At 44.1% G+C, this 10,104-nt stretch overlaps 1 long non-coding RNA gene across 1 annotated transcript; it reads left to right on the top strand.

Annotated features, from left to right (window-relative positions):
• Positions 1–285: 285 nt before the first annotated feature.
• LOC130576593 (uncharacterized) lies at positions 286–8,401 on the top strand. Its single transcript, XR_008965676.1, has 3 exons — positions 286–346; positions 754–813; positions 8,261–8,401. It is a non-coding gene; the product is annotated as an uncharacterized LOC130576593 (long non-coding RNA).
• Positions 8,402–10,104: the final 1,703 nt, after the last annotated feature.

Genomic DNA, 10,104 nt, shown 5'->3' with positions numbered 1-10,104 from the left:
AAAAGTTTTGTGGTTTTAATCAATAACTTTTTGAAATCTTCATCTGTTTAGACATAGTATTGTAGTAGTTGTTTTACCAGCAGCCTATAGGAAAATACTACGAAAATATTTCATCTCTTTTCTAGCCCTGTSTTTGTACAAAGATTACCAGAATGATGTCCAAATCTTTTTCTATATTTCTTTTTCCTGAACAYTGTTGTGGAGGCATGTTCTTTGTGCCTGAAGTCATCATCTTACTTATGACTAGGGTAGGTGTGCACCCTTTCCAGTGAATCAAACTGTTGATCTCCTCCTAACTCAGTGTGTGACTGCTCCTGTATCCAGCTGGGATTTCCTGGACTCATAGGTAGGTGTTAAGCCTCTTCACMGAAACACAGTTTTTAGATGAGATGCTGTAGCTAAGAAGTAATAGGTTTTAAAATAATTCTTCAGCTGTAATTTGCTTTGTTAGTTCTTCTCAGTCTGTTCCTGAAAGACAAGACAGTGAACTTATAACACTGTTGAAAGACTTTTGATCTTACTTATCGACATGCAAATGGGCTATAGAAGAGAAGCATTTTTAAAGAAAAGTATTTTTATATATAAACTTATTTTTAAATAAAGTTATTGGACTACAGTTGTTATTACTTTTGTACTGTCAACACTTCTGGCCAAGAAAATATGGCRTAGCTATTCTATTGAAAAAGAGAGTTGTTTTAAAGAACTTTCTCTTGTAAAACATTAAATGAAAATGTTTGCCTTTTTTTTTCCCAGAAAAACAGCTGACAGASAGCTCATAGATGCTAGATTAATAAAGCTGAAGGAACAACACAAGTAAGTAYGTGATTTTGCCAGATTCATATCAAAACAGCTGAGCAGGAATGACATATAAGCAGCTGGGGAGGGCTGAAAAAATGTGAGGCAGACTACYGGTCCAAGTTCCGTATGAATCGTGCTCAGAAGGCTCTCGGAAGGAATGGAGGCACATTTAGACAGAAATCCCAACTAAATTGACAGTAAGACAATCAGGTGGGTCATGAGGGTCTTCAGCTGACCAACACCAGGCTTCCATAGACTCRCATGGCTGTCACCCTTCTACAGTGCAGCAGCCAGTCCACAGAAAACATTCATCCTGAATAAACCAGTTTTAGCTGTGGCTAAAAAGTGATTTCTCAACAGAAGGGACAGCTAATCTGCTACTGCAAACACATCTTAATGTAGCCCTTTGCCATGTCAGCAGGTGTTTGCCCAAGAAGAAGGCGTTGGGAGTGTGCTTGTGTGTGCCTGGAGAAGGCGCTGACAGCAATCAGTGTCATCAGGCTTGTCTAATAAATACTTCTGTCATGTCTACTCCCATCTTCCATTTTGCAATACCCTCAGGCCCAGTTCTCAAATCCCTCTCAYCTCACTTCAGCACCCACCTCCCCTCTTCCTTCCTATTGCAAAGTAAGACATCCTCAACCTCTTTTCTGTGCCCCACCAAAACAATTCCCCAGTCTGTACCTCTTTCTCTTCCCCATTCCAAAATCCCTCTTCTGCCAAACTACTAAACTTTTCTGTTGCAAGGCCCTTTATCCAAAATCATGGGATCCATCTCCCAGCATCTTCATGCCTCAGTATTTTAATCCTATCCACCTGATACTCCTTTCCTATGGTTTGGCTTATTCACACTTGACAGGTCATATTTCTGTAAGACTGCCTTCGAAGATGGAGAGAGAGTGGCTCAATGATTGACTTCTCAGAGCCAATAACAGTTCAGTTCATAGCATGTKTGTTTTCCTGCTGACAGGATAAAAGCTTGAGATGGTTTGAAGGGAATCTTTTGCAGTTAAATCTTGTGCCTTCTACAATTAAAGCTTAAAAGATCTATTTTTTCACATTAAGAACAAAATTTAAGCTACACAACAAGGGACGTCTTACTTACTTCTTTCTTAGTGTTTCTCAACAGTTAAGTGATGTTTCTCCAGGGACTGACAACCCTGAAGAAACGAATGGCTTAATGCCTTTGCTGCTTTTAGCCCAGACCTCTTACCAGGTGCACAGTAGAATTGCAAAAAAAGGATCAAAAGCTAATTCAACAGAAATGCAGGAAGATATATGGAATTGAGCCCATTCAAGTCCATAATCATAAAAACATTTATGTGCCCAGTTTTATGAGCTGCTCTGCAATGGTATCGTTAAGCACCATCTGAGTGCTGTGAAGGCTGTGCCACAGATGATGTAAATCACTGTCTAAATCACACTTTTCCCAACTGCCTTACATAGAAGACAGAAAATAAACCCTCTGAAATCCAAGGACATTTTGGATTGGAGAGTRTTTAAAATACAACTATTTCTGTGTGTGGAAACCAGTGTCAATATTTGAGGAGAGTATACTGAGAGGACAGAGGTAATGAGYAGAGCCCAGAGAATAAGGCAGAGTCATCAGACAATCAGGCAAACATCTCTGTTCAGCACATTACAAGACACTAAAGAGGAGAAACATTGAAGAGGGGACAAAAGAAAAGTGTTAGCAAAAGTGATTCTGGGGGAAAACAAAACACCCTGGTATGTATTCTGGGTGTAATAAATATCAGTTTTGAACATTTGAACAATATTTATTGGGAACTGCCTCATTGCRGAGATTTGTGGTATTTAATGCCTCYRTTTCTRATGGGGAAGAAACTCTAGAAAAGTAACAGAAAGAATAAAAAGGAAGGGCAGATGTCTCCTTGTTGAGTTTTGGAATAGTTTCTATATATGAAACTTGYTTGGCTGTATTAAGCCTGCCAGTTGGGAGAAAACAAGTGCAAAATTATTTTAGAACMGAAATTTCACACCCTTGTCAGTGTTGTATTTTGATTAGCTTTATTACCTAATCTTGCTTTCATATTACAGTTAAAAAATTGAGATTATGTTCATCGATATGTCTTAAAGGACCCTCAATTTTCAGTTTCTTTGTTGTGATTCAGTAATTGTGCAAAATAAGATAATATTACAAGTTTTATTTACAAAGGTTGAAGGTCTGCTTAGACTCTGTGAAAGGACTATTTGCCAGCCACTTATTTTTCTACCATAGGTTTCTCTAATATCTCTTAACTGTTTTCTTTACCCTGTGTGTTAGCTCATTCTAGTAAGTATATTTAAAAGTAGTCATCAGCTGTATATTAAAGGGTTGCTTTGATACAAAGGCATTGTTTGTCTCACATAAATGAAAAATGCTTTCAGTTCTTTTCAATATTGCAGCATTTGYATTTTTGTTGCATGCATGTATGCATTTATCAATTGGCATTATAGAGTTTTCCTTAAGCTGAACTGTGGGTGTACACCTAGTATGTGGAAGAACAAGTARGCATGTGCTTGTGATTGCTCTCATTTCAATATGTCCTTCAGGCAATTTATCCATAAACTAGAACAAAGARCACTTTGAATATTTATCATATTTAGGAAAGTTCTGTCCAAGAAAAAGTCAAATATTCAGGGCTTGGCTCTGCCTTTAGGCAACCGGTAAAGTGGAAGAGAAAAGGAGAAAAGAAATCCTAGGGGTCTTCAGAAAGGGTGTTCATGGTGGCTAGCTCAGTATTATAATTGTATATCCCCAGCTTCCCTCTRGTCAATGGAAAATAAACATGTTTTCTGGGAATATTTCTTGGCAGCTGAGCTCGGTGTGATCTGGGACCCAAAGAACATCAGTGGCTTGGCCACCATCTTCCAGGACATACCTGTGCTGATGGTTTGGCTGTTGGGAAGAGTGGCTCAGCAGKAAGGAGAGAGTGCTGCAGTCAGCGCAGATCAGCTCCACGAAGGCAGGGAGCAGTGCTGGCTGTAGGTCGTGCAGCCCTGCAAAGGACAAGAGTGCTTTTGGAAGCAATTTGGCTCCTTGGCAATTGCACAGTTTGCTGCACAAGATCTATGGCAAGGCAGGAGCAGTGAGGCTTTGATGGCAGGGCTGTGAATCCCCATGTGCCTGCCAAAGCCTTGAGCCATCCAGGATGGTTTCTTTCTGGGTTATCAGCCCCTGCAGCCCCGTGTCTCTCAGAAGCTGCCCAAGGAGGGCTGCTAACACAGAATAAATGTGATATTGGCAGGAAGGTTCAACCAGGGTCACAGTATAGCAGGCACATCAGTTTGCACTGAAAACATGCCAGCCACTGCTTCAGTGAGCTCTGTCAGCCAGGCCATAACAGAGGGAGCACAATAATATTTGCAGAGAGGAGAAACCTCTATATAGACTCCCATCTACCATGGCACATGTGATCTCTGCCTTTCCCTGACATGTTTTCATGATCTCTGATAGCCACACCAGACAACAATTCACTCTGTCTGCCATTGCACCCGCTCAACCCATCTTCATCAATGATCACTTCAGGTCTGAGGCTGCATTTAAGACCCTGAGTGCAGACTATTCTGCATTTCCTTTTTGTTTTCCCTCTTCTCTCCATAAATAATCTGTCATCACATTAGGGGGGGAAAATGACACTTCACATGGGTGTTGTAGGATACAGAGCAATCTCTGTGTAAAGATGGAAACAYCAGAGGGAGATTCAAGGCAGCACAGGAGCAGAATATCTGAACAAGTTTGAGAAATAGAGAGAAAGAGAGGTCCCTCTTACCACCCTCTCTCAGGACTTTGGGCTTCCAGTCCTTTTCTGAGACAGTTCACTGATCATCTGCTTTACTAAAACCTTTTGAGAGAGAGGGTGAAAATAAATGTCTCCTGCACCCAGAGCTCCAGAGCTCCATGGTGACAGCCCTTGGCCACTGAGCACYCCTGGTAGCCCACCATTCCTCAGACTGGCTGGGAGGATATGAAAGCACATCAGCTGCAGARCTAATGGACTTGGCATTTCATCAGCTGCACAGAATTCTCCATGCTCTTGTCAAAGACAGCTTGAAGCAGCAGCTGGTTCTTAATTTACTCAGATCAGACCATTAGAGACAGAATAGGGAAGCAGCATAGCATACCTTTGATGTAGGAGGCAAAAATTAGCTCATCCTCTCCCACTGTCTCTATCCACACTCTTTTCTGTTTTCATTACAGTGTACTTCTGTGGAGAAGGGAGCAATAAAAATGGACACCCACCATGACTCCATCCTGCCTGGTGGCCTGGGCCCCAGGAGACCTTAACCCTTCTTCTCTTCATGGGAGCTGCAGAGGGTCACAGCACATGATGATGCCATCAGAGGGCTCAGCACTTGAGCCCCACTGTGGAACTGGGTCCAGCATCAGCAACGTGTGCCTAAACCACAGGCTTCTGATCAGCCTTTTGTCAGGGGGTTTTATCATCCCATAGCTCCTGTCCCTACACACCAAGGCAATGTACAAAGGCAGACTCACTGCTGAAGCTTTGGAATTCAGTCTCCACTGGCAAGGAACCAGATCCAGTTATTGCTTTGTCTATATATCTATTTACTTTCTTTAATTAAAATAGGGGAATACTCACAAAAACTATTGCAGCAGCCCCAAATAAAGCAAATTAAACTCTTTCAGAAATAAAGGCCTGGAGAAAGACAACAGTCTAATTCATTGTACATTCACAGACTGAGCTCATGCATAGATACATCTTGCAACTCCTCCAAGGTCTTCTGTAATGAAGCAAAGTGGGGGTTAGCACGCAGCTCCTGGAGGAACTGTTCCTGGAGGATGATGTSGGCTGTGCTCCCAAGGGAGAGCATAACTGGGCTGGGTGCAATTTTAGTTACACAGTTCTTCCTCCACCCTGTGGCTGTATTTGGCTTYACAACTCTTCCTGAGCAGCTGGGGACCTGTGGCAGGAGATTCACACACTTTTTCCAGGGCTGTAGGGCCAACTGCATGGCTGCAGCTGCCCCTCGTTCGGGGCAGGAGATGGGAACAGGGACAGGTCAGAAAATGCCTTTGGGGTCTCATCCTCAACTTTAATGTTCGAGTTTGTCCATGTCTGGTTTAAGGCGGGTGCAAGAGGTGCAATTTTGCCTGGTCACTGGTTGTGAGGYACAACACCCAGTCAGGGGCACAGGGTCTGTCAAGCCCTGGATTGCCCTGGGGACAAGCAGCCTTATGCCRCTTAAAGGTTGATGCAATATTACCTGGGAAAGTCTGGCCTGTTAAAAGAACACTACAGTTTCTTGCTTTAGTTCCTAATCTTCAAATTTCCTAATCTTCAAATTTACAACTTTATATGGTCTAAGAGCAGCCTATAAAAAATACTACAAGCTCCAAAAATTATAGTCACCCTACTATTCTTATCCACTGTTGGGTTAAATGTCTGATTTATAATTATTATAAATAAGGTCAAGCACAGGGTAGGACTGACCTCTATAATAAAAGCTTCATGATAAAAAATTTCAGTAGTTTCATAGTAGAAGTCTAGTGCTGACCCTGTAAAAGTCAGTAATTAAGATTGAAACCCTCCYGAGGACCGAATTACTGAGGAAACTCACCTGAGTTTCAGTGCTCAGAAATTTATTGCTCAGAAAGGATTTGGTGCTGGTTCCAACAATAATTTTACTAAAAAGACGTGTCTTGCTGTGTCTYACTTGCTAATGATTAAAACATCAGAGTGGCACTATCACACATCACAGCAAGGGAAGTTAAAGGGTAAATAAATAAACGAGATTTTGTCTTCTAGACAAGAACTTGGCCACAGCATCCTGTGCATAAAGATCCGACACATTTTGAGCGGCCCTTGTGGGATTTGTCACTCTGGCAAATTCTCCTTGCCCTGAGTTCTCATTGCAGAAACAGCCGCCGGTCGGCAGCCGAGAGAGCCTGCGAAGAGCTTGCGGTGCATCCTCCAGCGCTGCACCTCGGAGCCCGGGTCATTTCTGAAGGACTCGCCAGCGCTCCCAGCTTTCACTGGGTTTCTTTTTACTTATTATTGATTCGAAACCACGCAAACAAATACTAAAATTACTACATTTTCTGCCATAAAACCCCCCAAACCCCTGCAACTTTCCCGTGCCGCTCTCCGGCGGGGCACGGCGCTGCGGCTCTGCTGCCACCTGGTGCGGGGACAGGGACAGGGATAAGGACAAGGACAGGGACAGGGACAGGGACAGGGACAGGGGCAGGGACAGGGACAGGGACCGGGATAAGGACAGGGACAGGGACAGGGACAGGGACAGGGACAGGGGCAGGGACAGGGACAGGGACCGGGATAAGGACAGGGACAGGGACAGGGACAGGGACAGGGACCGGGATAAGGACAGGGACAGAGACAGGGACAGGGACAGGGACAGGGATAAGGACAGGGACAGGGACAGGGACAGGGACAGGGACCGGGATAAGGACAGGGACCGGGATAAGGACAGGGACAGAGACAGAGACAGGGTCAAGGACAGGGACCAGGATAGGGACAGTGATAAGGACAGGGACAGGGACAGGGACAGGGACCAGGATAGGGACAGTGATAAGGACAGGGACAGGGACAGGGACAGGGACAGGGACAGGGACAGGGGCAGGGAGGGTCTGGCTGCGCCGGGAGGGAAGGGCACCCAGTGCTGGAACCGGGCAGGATCTGTCTCGCCCGTTCTCCTCCCTGTCTCAGCGCCTTTTCCAACCCGTGGGCAGGTCACGGCGGTGTCCCCAGACAGCCCGAAACCGCTCGGTTTGGAGCCCGGGGGTGCTGCAGCCTCCGCCGGTGCTCCGCAGCGATGCCGGGGGGATGCGGAGGGTTGCGGCTCGGCGGAGTGCGGAGGTGACGCTCCCCCTGCGGGTTTGGGCACTCATCCCGGTTACGATGGCAGAGAACGGAGCGGGAAGGCTGTTTGTTACCCCTTCCAAAACGACAACAACCCCGCATGGGGAAGCAGGGGCATTATTCCTTGCTGGCACACGGGCACCTAACGTGGTGCTGGCACATTCCTTGCTGGCACACGGGCACCTAACGTGGCTCACAGCCCGTGGTGTTCCCAGCTGCCGCAGGTCCTGCCCGTCTCTCCGCCCGTGTCACCCATGTCCTCCCTGCGGGATCCCCGAGCCCCGCTGGGGACAGGCGCTGCTGCCCGTGCCCTGCGCTCTGCCAGAGCCCCGARCAGCTGCGGCTGCTCTCTTCCACCGGCTCAGCAAGAGCCCCATGCACGGATGTTAATTCCAGGGAAATAGCAATGCTGCTGTCGTGAAATCAGGACCTATTCATGAAGCACSGTGTGAGGCACATGGATATTTAGAAAGACCTTGTCAAAAAGGGACATAGCTCATCACCTGTGGAATTACTCCTCGGAGCAAACAGTGGTAGTGCACTGCTTCTTTGCATCACTTCATACTTTTCAAGAATATTGCTATTAACAAACCTTTTTTTCCCGTTTAAACTTAACCCAGCACTAGAAGTCATTCAGGAATGGAAGATGCAGTGAGAGCATCCCTTGCAGAGAGATAAGGAAGAAGACACAACCGCCAGAAGGCTGGTGTGGGACAGGCATGACACAAATCTGCAGAACTGAAATTACTGTTTTAATTAAATAAACAAGCTTTTTGAGCAAACAGTTACTTAAACATCTTTGGTGTTTATTTATTCATAGAACTGAAATTACATCTGAAGCTCCCAAGGAGTCCCTAAAATCTTGCCATTTATCCCACATGCCTGAGGCTACAGCATGCCCACTGAGTGCCTGTCATTTCTGTGGGTTTAGCAGTGATAAATATAATGGTTCCAGCTCTCATTTATATTAATGCCATATTCGTGTGAAGGGGTCATAAAGTGAATTCTGCTTCTTTTCAAGGTTTAGGAGCATAAAAAAATAGCAAAGCAGACATAGATGGGAACATGGCAATTGTCTCCCTGATTTCTGAAAAGAAACATAAAATTGAGGAGAAGAAAAAGGTGGATTTGCTGAATCCTGATCATTATGCTTGGAGCAAGCACAATGCTGTATTTACTCAGAGCGTTTAAGGAGAGATGGTATCACCAGAGCATGTAATCCAGCCTCCTGCACATCACAAGCCATTAACATTCACACAGTCATTCCTTTATCAGGCTTCATCACTTGAGTTTGACTAATGCTTATTTCCAGAAATCCAGTTATTGTGCTTTTGATGGCCAAAGAAATGAATTTGCTGCTTTTATTAGCAGCTTGTTCCAGTGACTAATCTCAGCCTTAAAATGCAGGCCTTCTCRGGAGCTTGAAGCCGTCTAGCTTCCCCTTATGTGCTGCCTGTTGTACTTTTCCTTGCTACACAAAGAAACCTATTAATTTTCAGTACTTCCTGGAAAATACGGAYATATTGAGATGAGACGACATTTTAGATTTTTGAGCTTGGAGTAGGATGGGTTGGATGGAGTTTTTTAGTAGACTATACAGATCCTGTCTTCACCTGAAGACATTTTCTGACATTTAATGTAACTTTCATGATTTTAAATTTGGGGGTGTCTTTGAAAGACTATATATGGACTATAAAGTCTATGTCAAAAATATCAAACAAGGAGTTTTAACACTTAGTTAGAGCTGAATTTACTTTCCTAGCTGTTTTATATGTAAATGTAAAAACAACTTGTTTGAAGTTGTTCATAATTCTATTCATAACTGTTTTCATTCCATCAGAATGTTCTGATTTGTTGGTGTTGAGATGATTTGCAAAACTGGACTATTTTRGGTAGAAACTATTAAGGATTGGACAATTCACTGAGGAGTGTCYTTTTTTTGATAATTTTTGGTTGCTCAATTTTTTCATTCTTTCTGGTGCAGACAACATTTCTCCAGAGAAAGCAGTAGTAATACTAATAGCAGGGGAGCAACATTAATCCTACACAGTGCAAGTCTACTTCTAGAAGGAAACTGCTGTCAGAATATTATGTAAGATAACATCTGCAGATGGAGAAGAATATCCTTTGTCCCCATCTACCAGGATGTGCACYAGTACCCTGGCTACTCCATTATGACTCTGACTAGCTTTGCCTCCACAAGTTAGCATCAGACTCTGGTAAATGATCCTTTATTAGTGCCTTGAAAATCCATTTGTAGTTCAGAAAAGTAAATCTTGAACTGACCTGTGTCTTTTCTCTAGGTGGAAAAACACAAGAGATACTTAATATTTCAAGAACAGGAACAGCAGATTTTCCCATCCCCAAATATACTGACTCATTTGAGAAAAGTTGCTGAGCATAGACTGAGACCAGCCAGGTACAAAGTTGCATTCAGTGAGTTTTGTGCTTGGCCACTGCCTAT

The sequence above is a fragment of the Malurus melanocephalus genome, unplaced genomic scaffold (genome assembly GCF_030028575.1).
Source record: "Malurus melanocephalus ecotype Western Australia unplaced genomic scaffold, MMel_1.1 scaffold_6, whole genome shotgun sequence".
Lineage (NCBI taxonomy): Eukaryota > Metazoa > Chordata > Aves > Passeriformes > Maluridae > Malurus > Malurus melanocephalus.
The sequence above is the reverse complement of the archived record's forward strand: the minus strand, read 5'-3'. Positions and strand labels throughout refer to the sequence as shown.